The sequence below is a fragment of the Taurulus bubalis genome (genome assembly GCF_910589615.1).
Source record: "Taurulus bubalis genome assembly, chromosome: 19".
In the NCBI taxonomy this organism is placed as follows: domain Eukaryota; kingdom Metazoa; phylum Chordata; class Actinopteri; order Perciformes; family Cottidae; genus Taurulus; species Taurulus bubalis.
In genome coordinates this window covers 4,722,058-4,734,738 of record NC_136607.1, presented here as the reverse complement: position 1 = coordinate 4,734,738, position 12,681 = coordinate 4,722,058, and positions in this window count along the sequence as shown.

Genomic DNA, 12,681 nt, shown 5'->3' with positions numbered 1-12,681 from the left:
TTACATTTTTTAATAAAAAAGGGATAGTTTGGGTGTTTTATAGTAGAACGGAGATACCGGGGCAGCAGCAAAACTTATTTCACCTAAAAGAAAAGCCCACCAAAAAAAAAATCCATCAATATCAGTTTAAATGTATGCTATATTTAGAATATGTGCTCCGCTCTCTCTACCGTAGTCGCAAGCTGAGTACAGACAGTGACATTGTGAATTAAGTTAGACTGAATAGGATGTGAATTTAATCGGACACATGCTATGTGCCATACACGTCTCTCACTACCCAATTAAGTACCTCATAACACCCCAACACCTCAAAGATAGTCAAATAAAATACAGCATGCAATACTTTCAAACTAAATGTAGTTTTAAGTCACAACATATCAATAACCGCCTCAAAAACAATGCCCTTTGTTGCCTTTGCCTTGATTCATCTTCAAATAAAAGGCCCTTCGAGAACATTTGAATGAAGCAATACCTCCTTTAAATCAAAATGGAGATTTGAGGATTCTTTTTGGACAGTGTATTTTGGTCATTCATGAGAAATGTCTGTGGAGTTTCCTGTCAGCCTCCTTGGGGCAGCCAGATTGTAGCAGAAAGGCAAAACCAAAAAGATAAACGAAGAGAATCAGAGAATCATCTCAACAACGTAGCCATTTGGATTAAATCGTCACGATAACTGTCACATGTCGACCCTTGTCTCCCGGTCCCTGCTTCTTCACATTGGTGCTCGCAAACGTCTGCGTGGGCGATAAGCAGCACTTGATTCTGTTTCGATGCTCATATGTTCCTGACAGCGGCCGTCGCAATGCAACGGCGCTCTGAGTGATGACTATCTAATGTGAACCGCATCTCCCTCGGGTCCCCTTGCCCGTACTGTTCGTACAGTAAAAGCACCTCCATAACAATATATCACAACAACAGGCGGGCCAGCAGCCGTTGCTTTAAGAAATAGCACCGTCGCGTCCTATATCCTCTCCCCGCACTCGAAACCAGACATGATGCATAGAGCGCATGGCCACAGTTGACAAGAAATTCAGTATATCAAATAAGCTGAGTGCGGCGGGCCCCGGCAGCGTGTCTCCAGGTAACAGTACTTCAAATGGGCGAGAGATGTATCTCACTGATCCTCTGTAGGGCTCGAACAGAGATGAAAGAAGATGATTCCTGTTCAGTTAAGTAAGTAAATGTATCACAACTGCCAAAGAGTCCCGGGAGAATAAAGGGAGGGATCACTCCTGCCTCCTGGAGGGACCATCACATACTTTGTTAGCATGCTGCTTTTGTTTTTCTTCTTCTTTTTCTTCTTCTTCTTCTTCTTCTTCTTCTTCTCGACCAATACAGCGTGCATCAGCGAGCTGTTCATTGTGTATTTCTGCTCGATTCGCCTCGTGTAGCGTAAATAGGACAATTTCTTGACGCAGTTCCGTACGCTTCTCGCCCACTTTGAGATACATCATCTTCTGGGGTTCAGACTGGACTTTTAAGATTTTTTTTTTGCAAGCATTAGGAGGATTTTCAAGTCTCAAACCTACTCGGCAAAGCTCACCAAATATTTCAGTAAGTATAACATGTGACCGACCCCTGATGTCCAGTGGAATGAATCCAACGCACAAGGCCCTACTCGAAAAAGCACATATTTATCGGTCTGAGCACGTAAAACATGTGCGTATGGCTTCATCCTATTTCAAGCCAGAGAGAGAGAGAGAGAGAGAGAGAGAGAGAGAGAGAGAGAGAGCTATTGATTATCGGTCAGATTTCAATGAGGCTGAAACAGTGTATAAGCTGATACACCATGGAGGCGAGAGTGTAGAAAGATGACCCATATTCTCTCTTTACTTCATGCATGAAACATTTGCAGAGATATTATAGCAGATATTGTGCATTATGACAATCATTTATTTTCTCAAGAACTGCAATGTTATGGCTCAATATTTAAATATATATATATATATATAAATATATATATATATATATAAAGAATATTAGTTGTGGTGATCCGTTGCATTGCAGGATTGTTTTTCATTCAGAGCAGCGCCATTGCCTTATTTGACTAAACACAAATAGTGTGTATATGCAGGTTATTTTTAAATATGTGATTAAAAATTCAATGTTTTTCATATTTTTTTCTTAATATTGTAATTGTTAAAAAATGTTGTGTGAACATGTTCAACGCAATGAACGCGCCAGAAAACAAGATTACTTTTTTCTGTGTGACCTTACTTTAATTTCAAATCATGTATGAGCGCTGCTCGGACATATTTTGTGTGTAAGATGACAAAGAAAGGGACAAAACACTGTGTGTGTTTCGATGTCAGTGGGTGTTTGTTTTAGTCAAGTTGGAAAAGTATTATGGCTAAAACATACCTATGATAAGACATAAATAAATAACAATAAATACAAGTATACATTAAAAAAGAAGTGTCTTGTATCGTGGCACAGTAAATTACAAAGATAACTTCCATGTGTCTTACTAATAGAGAAAATGTGAATAACTGACGACCATGCTTGTGTTAGCTTAAGGCTTTTCCCAATTAGTGTGAGTCCCCGTATCGCACGGTGCCGAGAAATAACACCTACCTTTAGTATTTTCATCATTACGGCGATGCATATGTCTCACTGGGGTAATGGGATTAAATCATGTTCTATACACACTCACCATGTAGGAGGAGACCATGTTGGAGGTGGGACATTTCACACCTATAACCGGGAGGCAGTCTGCTCGCTGACGACAGCGAAATGCAAGGGAAGTCTCATTACCCGCCAGGACAAATCAGTCCGTAATTATGATAATACTTGTGATAATAATAGGGCAATTCTAACCAGTGTCCTTGTTCAAATTCCTTTTTTCTTCTTCAAAGGGAAGCTCATAACGACATCTGACCACTTGCATCTGTCTTGGTGACTCCCAACCCCCCTCTGTGTGCTTTGTAAGGACACAGATGACTGCGGGCGACCGCTCCGGTGCATTCTTCTTGTTTCCTTTTTGTAAGCGCGGTCGGCGGCGACAGACAGCAGCGGGAAAACAGACTCAGTACCGAGAAATCTGCCGACAAACGGGGGGAGCTGTGACAAAGCCGGGCGTCCGGTGACAGAAGCGAGTGGGTCACTTAACCCTAGGCTTTGTTCCGTGGCCCGCCCGGCTCCGAGAACCTCGTCTGCAGAGAGTTCAGGCTCCAGCGGTAGCGTTGAGCGCTCCGAGTAATTAATAACATTATGTTCTGTAATTACCTTCTGTGTGTGTGTGTGTGTGTGTGTGTGTGTGTGTGTGTGTGTGTGTGTGTGTGTGTGTGTGCACCCCCCGCCCCCAGAACCCTCCCTCCTCCTCCCATTGCCCAGGGGAACAGAACTGCAGCTAATGGGAGTAATACTTCAGGTTTACAGAGCAGCCACAGTGACCGAGAGTCTAAAAGAACTGACCCAATTACGTTCCTGCTTTCAGAGGAGAAAACTTAATCCGGAAACTTACTGCACACACTCCTTTTGGTTCTACTATATATATACATATATTTAAGAAAAATCCAGATAGATACAAAACAGGTGTGTGCAAATATTGTCGCCTGTGTAATTAAGATGTACAACCATGGCTCTGAGACGCAGATAACATTCCTCTGGAGAAAGATGCTTAACCCATTGGTTCCTCCCCCCCCCACACACTCCGTCTTAATAAGAGGGACACAGATAGCCATGGGAGTTTGCCTTCCCTGAGTCTCATCATTAGTGCAGCAGCTGAGCCGAGCAGCACAATGTTGGAGACCAAAGCCCACATCGTCTTTCTTTACATTTCCATCGCCAGTGAAACGTGATGCTAACATATGCGAGGAAACCATTTTCTAAAAGATAATGACAAAGCGTGTTGTCGTTCCTCTATGTTAAATGTCTCCAATCAGCTTTCTTGGCACGCCATCATCATCCCTGAGATTGTATCCAGATTCCAGAAAAAGGTCAAAATAATCAACTTTTCCTTGTGTTGAATTAATTAGGCGCGTGAACTTTACTTAGAACAATTGCATAATTTTACTTTTAGGTGAGGGAGGAGAACCTTCTAGAACATATAACGGGAGTGAAACAACTCGCTCTGCAACCCAGGAAAAGATAACCATTGACCAGAGCTGCATTATGGATGTCACATACAATTAACCCCAAGAAAAGTGCTTGGCTGTTGGGATCTTTTCGTCAGATTAAGGGAGAGCTGCGGCTCGCTCCAGCAGGGACACAGTGGGAGCAAAGGTAGTCTGTCTTCGTTCAAAATGTAATGTATTTGAACTCTCTAGCTGATATCTTGACTCCAAAAGGGCCTTTTTATATAGATAACTTGAGAGGATAAAGTAACACAAAAACATCTATGCACTGCAACATGTGTATGCCATGAGGCCGCACTGCGAAGGGTTAATAGCATGCTGAACGTACACTAGAATTAGATAAATGGGTTTCCAAAATAATATTGAGAAGCATTCAGTCAGCGTGTGAAGTCAGCGCTCCGTGACCGCCCTGTTCCAGATATTCTGTACCAACAGTGTTCACAGTTTCGTTCATTAGCGAGCTTATGTTCCATTTGATTTGCCGCTAATGGTGTAGCAGAGGCAAACCACGGCGCCGTACGCCATCGCCAGGGATGGTAATGGTAGAACCTCGCTTGATCTTTCCGTATCTGTCGGGGTGTTTATGGAACGGGAGCGGCGGACCACCCGGGCTGAAACGAGACGGATGGAAATTGATGACGCCTCCATGAACCATGAAGCCGCTGAAAAGGAAACAAAATGGAGCATCGCTAGCGTGCGCGACGAGTAGGACATTAAGGGCTTTCCGTGCGCTCCGGCTCGTTTGTGTCCGCCCTTGGTGATATGAGGGCCCTATGAGGCGATCACCCTCAACAACAACCCTGAAGAGAATGACGTGAGGCATACAGGCGCGTTGAAAGGGCAGTTTTTTTTCGTGCCTCTCATCTCAACCTTGGTCAGGCGGGATCCAAATGAGCTATGAATAGAGATATTGTGCACTGCATTTACTGGAGCGGTCGTGTTTTCGATAAGCTTATCTTTAGAGTTTTGATGAAACATTACTGTGTTTACCTTTGAACCCATGTTGTTCAAATGGAAAACAATTTGTTTCACAAAGCTGAGTTACAAGTACAACCATTTTAAACTCATAGGCTACTTTTTTTAGGATTCAGATTATGTCTTGTCCCAAAATATATTGAGTATCTCTGAGACTCTTATAGGCAAGAAGATAAACGGAGCAAATTGTCATCCAGAAATATCATTCAGCCTCATACTGCCGTGTGATTATTTATCCATGACTTTTTGTTGAAAACATGTATTGTTGTTGGAAGCCGTCCATTAGCAATTCTTGTTGAGTTATATTATAGGGAGAAGATGATAGGGAAGTAATGGAAAATACTAATAAGTGTGGCTGTCGGACAAACACATACTCAGAAATATTGATTTTTTTTACCATCTAGGCTTTAGACAACATCAAAAACACACATTTAGGAAAAAAAATTGGGCTGAAAGGCTTTTCCTTTATCTTGAAACTTCCTTTGCTTTATAAAAACCCAAACACACCGTCTTGGCGGTCCTTGTGTTGAAGAGACAGACACTAAAATGGAACATTTGGAGGGTAAATGCAAGGAAATTCAAACACACAGTATGAGAAAAGGGTGTTTTTTTAACACAAAAACATGTCAAATATTCTAGTCCAAAAACATACAAGCATGAACCTTTTAAAACATACATGATATATCCCCTTTACAAGCCAATCCAAGAATATCCAAGTCACCATGGCTTCTTTTAGCCACGTTTCTTATCTTTAATGCTATTTCTGCACGATGAATTGGTGTCAAAGGTTGGATTTGTGATACAACATTGACTTAATTCGTCTTTTTTCAAGCAACCACACAGGAACTGCAGTCAGATCGCCGAAAAATAATGTGCCAACGCTAACAGTTTTTTAGTGGGGTAGCACCGTCACGCACCTGCAGGGCCACACGAAAATGTAACATCGTTCACCGGCTGTCGAGTGTGCAGATATCGGGGTGTATGGTAGCAGAAGTTTCAGCGATACCTGACACTCAGCAACCTCCTTCACTCCCACTCGACACCAAACACAACTCCTGCCACCTACACCACTCCTGCGGTGTTTGAACGCCAGCCGGCGAGCACACAAACCTTTTCAGCGAGCTCCCACAGTCCATGTGTGTGCGCTCGGTCTGTGTGGGCACGCCGGCCTTGAGGAACTGAGGGTGACAGTGACACCGCTGGCACGCAGACTCGCAAATACACCATCCGTATTTTCTATTCCAAGCAAGTCGATATAACAGAGGGAGAAGTTGAAATGAAGAACCTTGATTTTTTTTCTTTTTGGGCAGCCGGTACACAGGTGCATCTGTTCTGTATCATCAGGCTCGGGGCAGGGATTGCTTGGCAGCGACCGGCTTCACGCAGAGAGGTTATTTTGCCTTGGAAATGAATCAAATCTTGTAGCACTCTGATTGTTCTCTTAAATTTGGGACATATTCAGTGGCGAACGCCTTGAGGTGCCATCTGCACCTGGTGCTCGCCCAGATTGTTTTCTGATCAAAATCAAAGTATAGCTAACTGACTTTATAATGACGCAAATAAGCAAAGGCTTCAACCTTAAGTGGGAGCCACTCATAGTTTTTGGCTTCTTCGAAAAGCAGTATTGCCATGAATTAAAGTTTTATTCTTTGCCCTTTTTTAGAAGTTATTTTTCTCTCATGCATGAGACTGATGCACATGCACGTGGGTAAAGTGGTATCCTCTGCTCTGCTGGTCGACCAGCTGGCAGTGAGGCTCAAAGACACACACCTATGACTTCACAAAGTTTGGTAAGAGGAGGACTGCTCGCAAGCAAACATGGAGGTTAAAGATGCAGGTTGAAACATTTCCACCCCCTGAAAAAACCCAGGAATACATTTTTATTGAGAAAGGAAACATATTCAACACATTTATCAGCATGAGTGGTTGGGAGCACTGCATTCTAACATAACTTCACAGGGCATCTTTAAGTTTAGATTTTTAATACCTTGTCAAGTGTAGGTTTCAAGTTTACTTTATGTATCATATGCACAAGAATTATAGAGAATATTTTACATAAAATAGTGCAAGGTAAAAATATATATACAGGGGTTAAACACAACAAATACAGTTAACATTATTTTTGTTTTTTACTACAAATAGACAATGAAAAACTGAAAAAACATTGTTTCATTTTTTTAATTTTCAATCAGTGGTAAAAATATTACATTGTTGGAGGGTGAATGCTAATAAATTCAAACACACAGTATGAGAAAAGGGTGTTTTTTTAACCCTAAAGCATGTCAAATATTCTCGGAAAAAATATATACAAGTATGAACCTTTTTAAAACATACATGATATATCCCCTTTAAAAGCCAGTCCAGGGATATCCAAGTCAACATGGATTCTTTTAGCCACGTTTCTTATCTTTAATGCTTTTTCTGCACGATGAATTGGTGTCACGGGTTGGATTTAGAGTCCACCCGGTATAAACAAAACAAAAAATGTTGACTAGGTAGTTTGCGTGCCAGTCTGTGATGATTTAACTGTCTGATGATCCTCCAGACCTTCTTCCTGCACCGCTAAGTGTAGAGCCTCTACTGTACATGGATGCCACCTCCGTCTGAGTGGTTTTCACACCCCGCTGTGGAGCCTGACGATTGTGGGCGGTGCGACAGCGGCATACTCCCGATGGTGCACCTAATTAGCTTATTAAGAAACGCGCAATGTACAATTTGCCAGCTTAGTTCCAAATTTGCTACGCGTTGGGAGGAACATATAATTATTCTTTACATTACAACATAGAGAGTACACGGTACTCTCCGAGGAGGATAGCGGTGTCAAGTTTCACGAAGAGCGCACGCTGCACGGTTTTAGAAAACCTTTCTGCGAGTCTGTACATTTGCAAGAAGACAATATTTCTCACTACGCCACTGAAGATGCACCTTGAAACATATTTCACACTCAAACCGAGAAGTAATGAGACATTCAACAAATGAATCAACGCAGTGACAAGTGACTGGGGATGAATGTAGCCGACCTGCGAGCGCTAATTGCAAATTATTGTCACAAACGATTCGAGCGATGGATCAAAAAGTCATTTTGTCTGGAGGTTCTTTTTCTGAAACAGAAGCTGGGTTCACGGTCTGTGTCTGTGTTTGTTCTGTGAGGGCCTTTCCATTGGTTTGATTCCTCATGTTCAGCAGATGGTAATAACAGGCCAACCGGCCGGGGCCGCACGTGTCCAGAAGCATCTGTACTTTCTTTGTAAAACGATTAAAAGGCAGAGTGCAGTTCTGTTACTCACCCTGACCTCGGACCTCGCCTGTGCAGAGAGCGGAGAAAAACATGATTTGCTTATCTGATCACATCTGCTCTCGTTATTGTACCCGTCGGGGAAGATACAAAATACAAACATCAATTGAGCGAGCTTCTAAAATATGTATGGGTCATGCTTAGACACATTTTCTGAGCCGAGTTTCTTTTTTTCAAAGTTTTGCGGCGAGATAAAAGGGTCAACTGGCAAACTTTTTGTGTTTTGCCAGTTGTCCCCTTGTATATTGTCTCTCCGACACTAGCTGATTGATGAATGACCACAGAGGAGCCATCAGAGCTAGAAGATACACCCTTCGCTGACTTGCCGCGGGTACTTTAATGGCTGTGCCGGGGACATTAAAGAGAAAACAACCTGACAGCAGTGGCTACATTCTCTGATCCTCTTGGTAATGGCTCCTTTCTTTTCTCAGCACAACACAAAGGCGCATTCTGATATATTATAAAAGCAAAATTGCGTCGGCAAAGCATCCGACGTAATGCAGCTTTCTCCTATAGTTGTAATGTTCACAGGGAAAGGGATGCTTGAGAGGGAAACAATACAGGTGTTGGCATTAGCACAATTCTGTGATCCAGAACCATTTCTCTTGTTGCTGCCAGCATCATTTTTGAGGGTGTGGATTTTTAGGTGGACCGAGGGAGAGTTTTTTTTATGACATTATTGCTGGTCCCCACGCAGTAATATCAACCCCATCATTTTGCCATATAGGCTCGGTAGCTCCCGTGAATTTCGCCACCTTTTTTTGTCTTAATTTCTTGTCATTTTCATGTTTATTACTGAAGCTCTTATAGCGCAAGACGTTCGGATCGGATTCATTCGAAGGGAAAGGACCTTGAGACGATCAACGTCCACGGCTGACCACGCAGCCACATGAGTCCGACTTCAGGCTGTTCAACCACCCAGCTGGCTTGTGGCGAATGTACAGGAAAATTCAAGCTAACCCATTCTCTCATTGCTACATGCCAGATCAAGATACACTTTGCGGAAGGATCGCAGGACTCGAGAGGAGTCAGACTCTATTGACAAGAATGATGATCGTTGCGCAAACATAGTGAAGGGTCGTGTTTCTTCGGTGTTGAATGTATTATGTTAAGATGGCGTCCAATAATTGTTTCGTTGCTTCTGTTAAAAGAAAAATGCACAGAAACGCTAGTCTTGTGTATTGTTCGTCATGTTTTTCTTTAGGAGCAAACTAACAACGTGTTTTTTGAAGACGATTACCAAGCCGAGCTTTAAATTAACGTCACACGATGCCCGTATTTGCGACGTTTAGCCGTAAGTGCTGCCACAATAAATAACCTTGTGAAGGCGGTAAAGGCAGTGAGAAACCAAATAATGTCCCAAACACAAACACCATTAAAATGGATGCTTATTGAATCTAACAGTTCGACCGAGCTACAAGATGAAAGTTGTCATAAATCCGCTTTGCCGTATCTTTACTTCTTTTCCCTCCATGCCCCCGTGGCGGTATCATGACCAAACACCTGCAGCCCTTGAAAAAAAAGAAAAATGGCAAAAATGAGAGAGAGGGTCTGCAACTTCAAAAGGGACGAGGGATTTATGTCAGGGATTCTAATAAAAAAACAGCGTTATCCTTGCTCCAGGCACATGTCTGTGAACTTGCTTATCAGGAATCCAGTGCACTGCTCAGAAAAGAAAAGAACAGAAAAACAAGCCAAAAGAGGATCCTAACAGGCAATAAGTGAAAGTCAATAAAAATGATTTGCAGAACAGTTAAAATTACACACATGATGAATTCCATTGACAATGATTTTATGACGGTTATGTTGTTGTTTGTATGTGTCATTTACAAGATGTATTCAAATAATGAACTCGGCGTGTTTTTGTACAAACACTTGTTAAAGATGACGTTTATTTCTGCAATTATAATTACATGGTCCTTATGACCCATTTCACTGGAATCATGTCATCAATAACAAAGGCATGAAGTAATCTCTTTTCACTTTTTTTCTCCCTGTAAGTCACAGCCTCCACCATCATGAGAACGTACCCATATTGACTGTGACCCAACCTTGATCTGCTTTTATTGTTTGTATCAACAACGCAGTAAATAGGCTGGCCCCCCCCAACAAAGGCACCCGGCTGGAGTCCAATGTCACGATCACACACAATAAATAGCATCCATCGTAACCGACAAAAAATAAATCTGTAAAAGAAATAGAATATTAAAGTGACTGCAATCCAAATATAACTTAATGTAGCTAATTGTTTCCATCAGGACTCCTTCACAAACGGAGTATCTCTCTCTCTCTCTCTCTCTCTCTCTCTCTCTCTCTCTCTCTCTCTCTCTCTCTCTCTATATATATATATATATATATATATATATATATATATATATATATATATATATAAAAGAGATTTTTGAAAGGGTTGGCCTTTGCAAATGTTAGATAGCAAAGGAAAATTGGGATACACCATTTAAATATCCATTTTATTTTTCATGTTCCATTATTAATATTTTCAAGTGGCCTGATAATCTATCCTAGTATTATTAGATAGTTTTAGCTTAACATTGTTATTTTCTTTTTTAAATACATGTTGCCTATCCACCTTAATTCAGAGTAAAAATATGTCCTATATATATATATATATTTATATATATATTAAAAAAACTTGCTAGTGAAGCTATGTGGACACTAGATTGTTTGCCAGTGGATTAGCTCACCGGTTAAGTGTTTGTTTACAGTATTTAGGTTTGGAAAAGTCGTATTTTGGCCTTCACTTTTAAAACCCAGCATCCTATTTACTTTACATCGGTCAGCTATTTAAGAACACTTACACGGTGTACCCATGGTCGCCCAAAATAAATGGCGGCATCTGCAGGGGCAGTTCCTGACGAGGATGTATGCCGGCGTATCCATGCCTCTGCAGCATGGGGACTCAAAGCAAACCCAAATAACCTCAGTGTTGTACTGAAAGGCTTGGTCGACTGGGGCGTCTGTCGGGAGGAGAATGAAGTGTCAGAACTGAGCCATCCATTAAATACAAACTGGCCCGCGTACATTCATGATAACTATCATCACAAGCCTCGTCGGGGTGCATCACATATTGTGCTACAAAGAGCTGTGTCAAAGCCTCAATGTAGACTTACAACTGGGGGAAAAACTATTTCATCTATTTTTATTACTTTTTTTTTATCACCTCACACTGTCTTTGATTCTCTCTCAAGTTTGAACGCTCACTCTTTGATTTGAATGAACCCCCGTGTTGAGGAGAGCTTGGGCTATGTAATTGAAAGCTGAGGTATGTGGCAGAAATGTGTGTCCTTTGACGGGAACACTTACCGCCTGGACAGTGTCCTACCCTCGGTTTCTGTAAAGGGGGGACTCATTAATCCTCGCAGTCAATGGCAATTCCTCACACGGGCACGGTGAGGACTTGTGCGCCTGTCGTGGCGGACTTGTTCCAAGTTGCCATGCGCGAGTCTCACCGGGCGGTAGACGTCTCATTACCGCCGAAGATGCCCCCGCGGCTTCAGAGGTGAGGGTGCTGATGGGGGGGGAAACAAAGCGCCTCGGCCTGCTGACACCAGACAAGCTGACATCAGACGAGCGCCTCATGTTTCGCCTCGGGGGCCCGAACAGCTGTCAGTCGAGCCGAGGACGAAGCAATGGGAGCCCCGAGTTGACACAACAGACACGGGAGCAAACACAACGCTGCTTTTTGACGTTTATCTTCTAACGTAACGGAGAAAGCGTAGCGGTCGGAAAACATCCGCTGCGTTCACTTAATGTAATATCTGTTTAGCGTTAAGCCCGCCAGCTCGTGATTTTATCTGGGAGTTTTTGTTTCCCCATGTTTGGAACAATACTCAGCCAATAAAGATGTTTTAAAATTGCTTCATTTCAAAGATAGAAGGCACCAGTTGTAGTTGGTATTCAGTTTGTGTCAGTGGTACAGGTGTCGATGCCGTGAAGCGGCCGTGAGAGGGTCCTTTGGGAGCAGCTAAAGAAACTATGATGAACAGGAAGGTCCATAAATCCACTTGTAATGGCTGTTCACACGATCAAGACAGGACCATGAATTCATTTTGGGGATGTAATACATTCAGAACATTTAATAGTTTCCTTTCATCTCGCTCTCTTCTTTTCAATAGGTTTTGAGTTCAGCACATTCTGGGATGTAGAGGACGAAATAAAGGTTTTCTCTCTCTTTCTCTCTGAGGGGAAGCATGGCCGTGGAGGGCTGAGAGCGTGAGTTGGTAGTGAGGTTATCGATATTTAATAGTCTGAAGCAGTGAATATAGTGTGTTGTGTGTTGTCACAGTGCGGTCGTAGGGTTGTGCACGTGGGGTT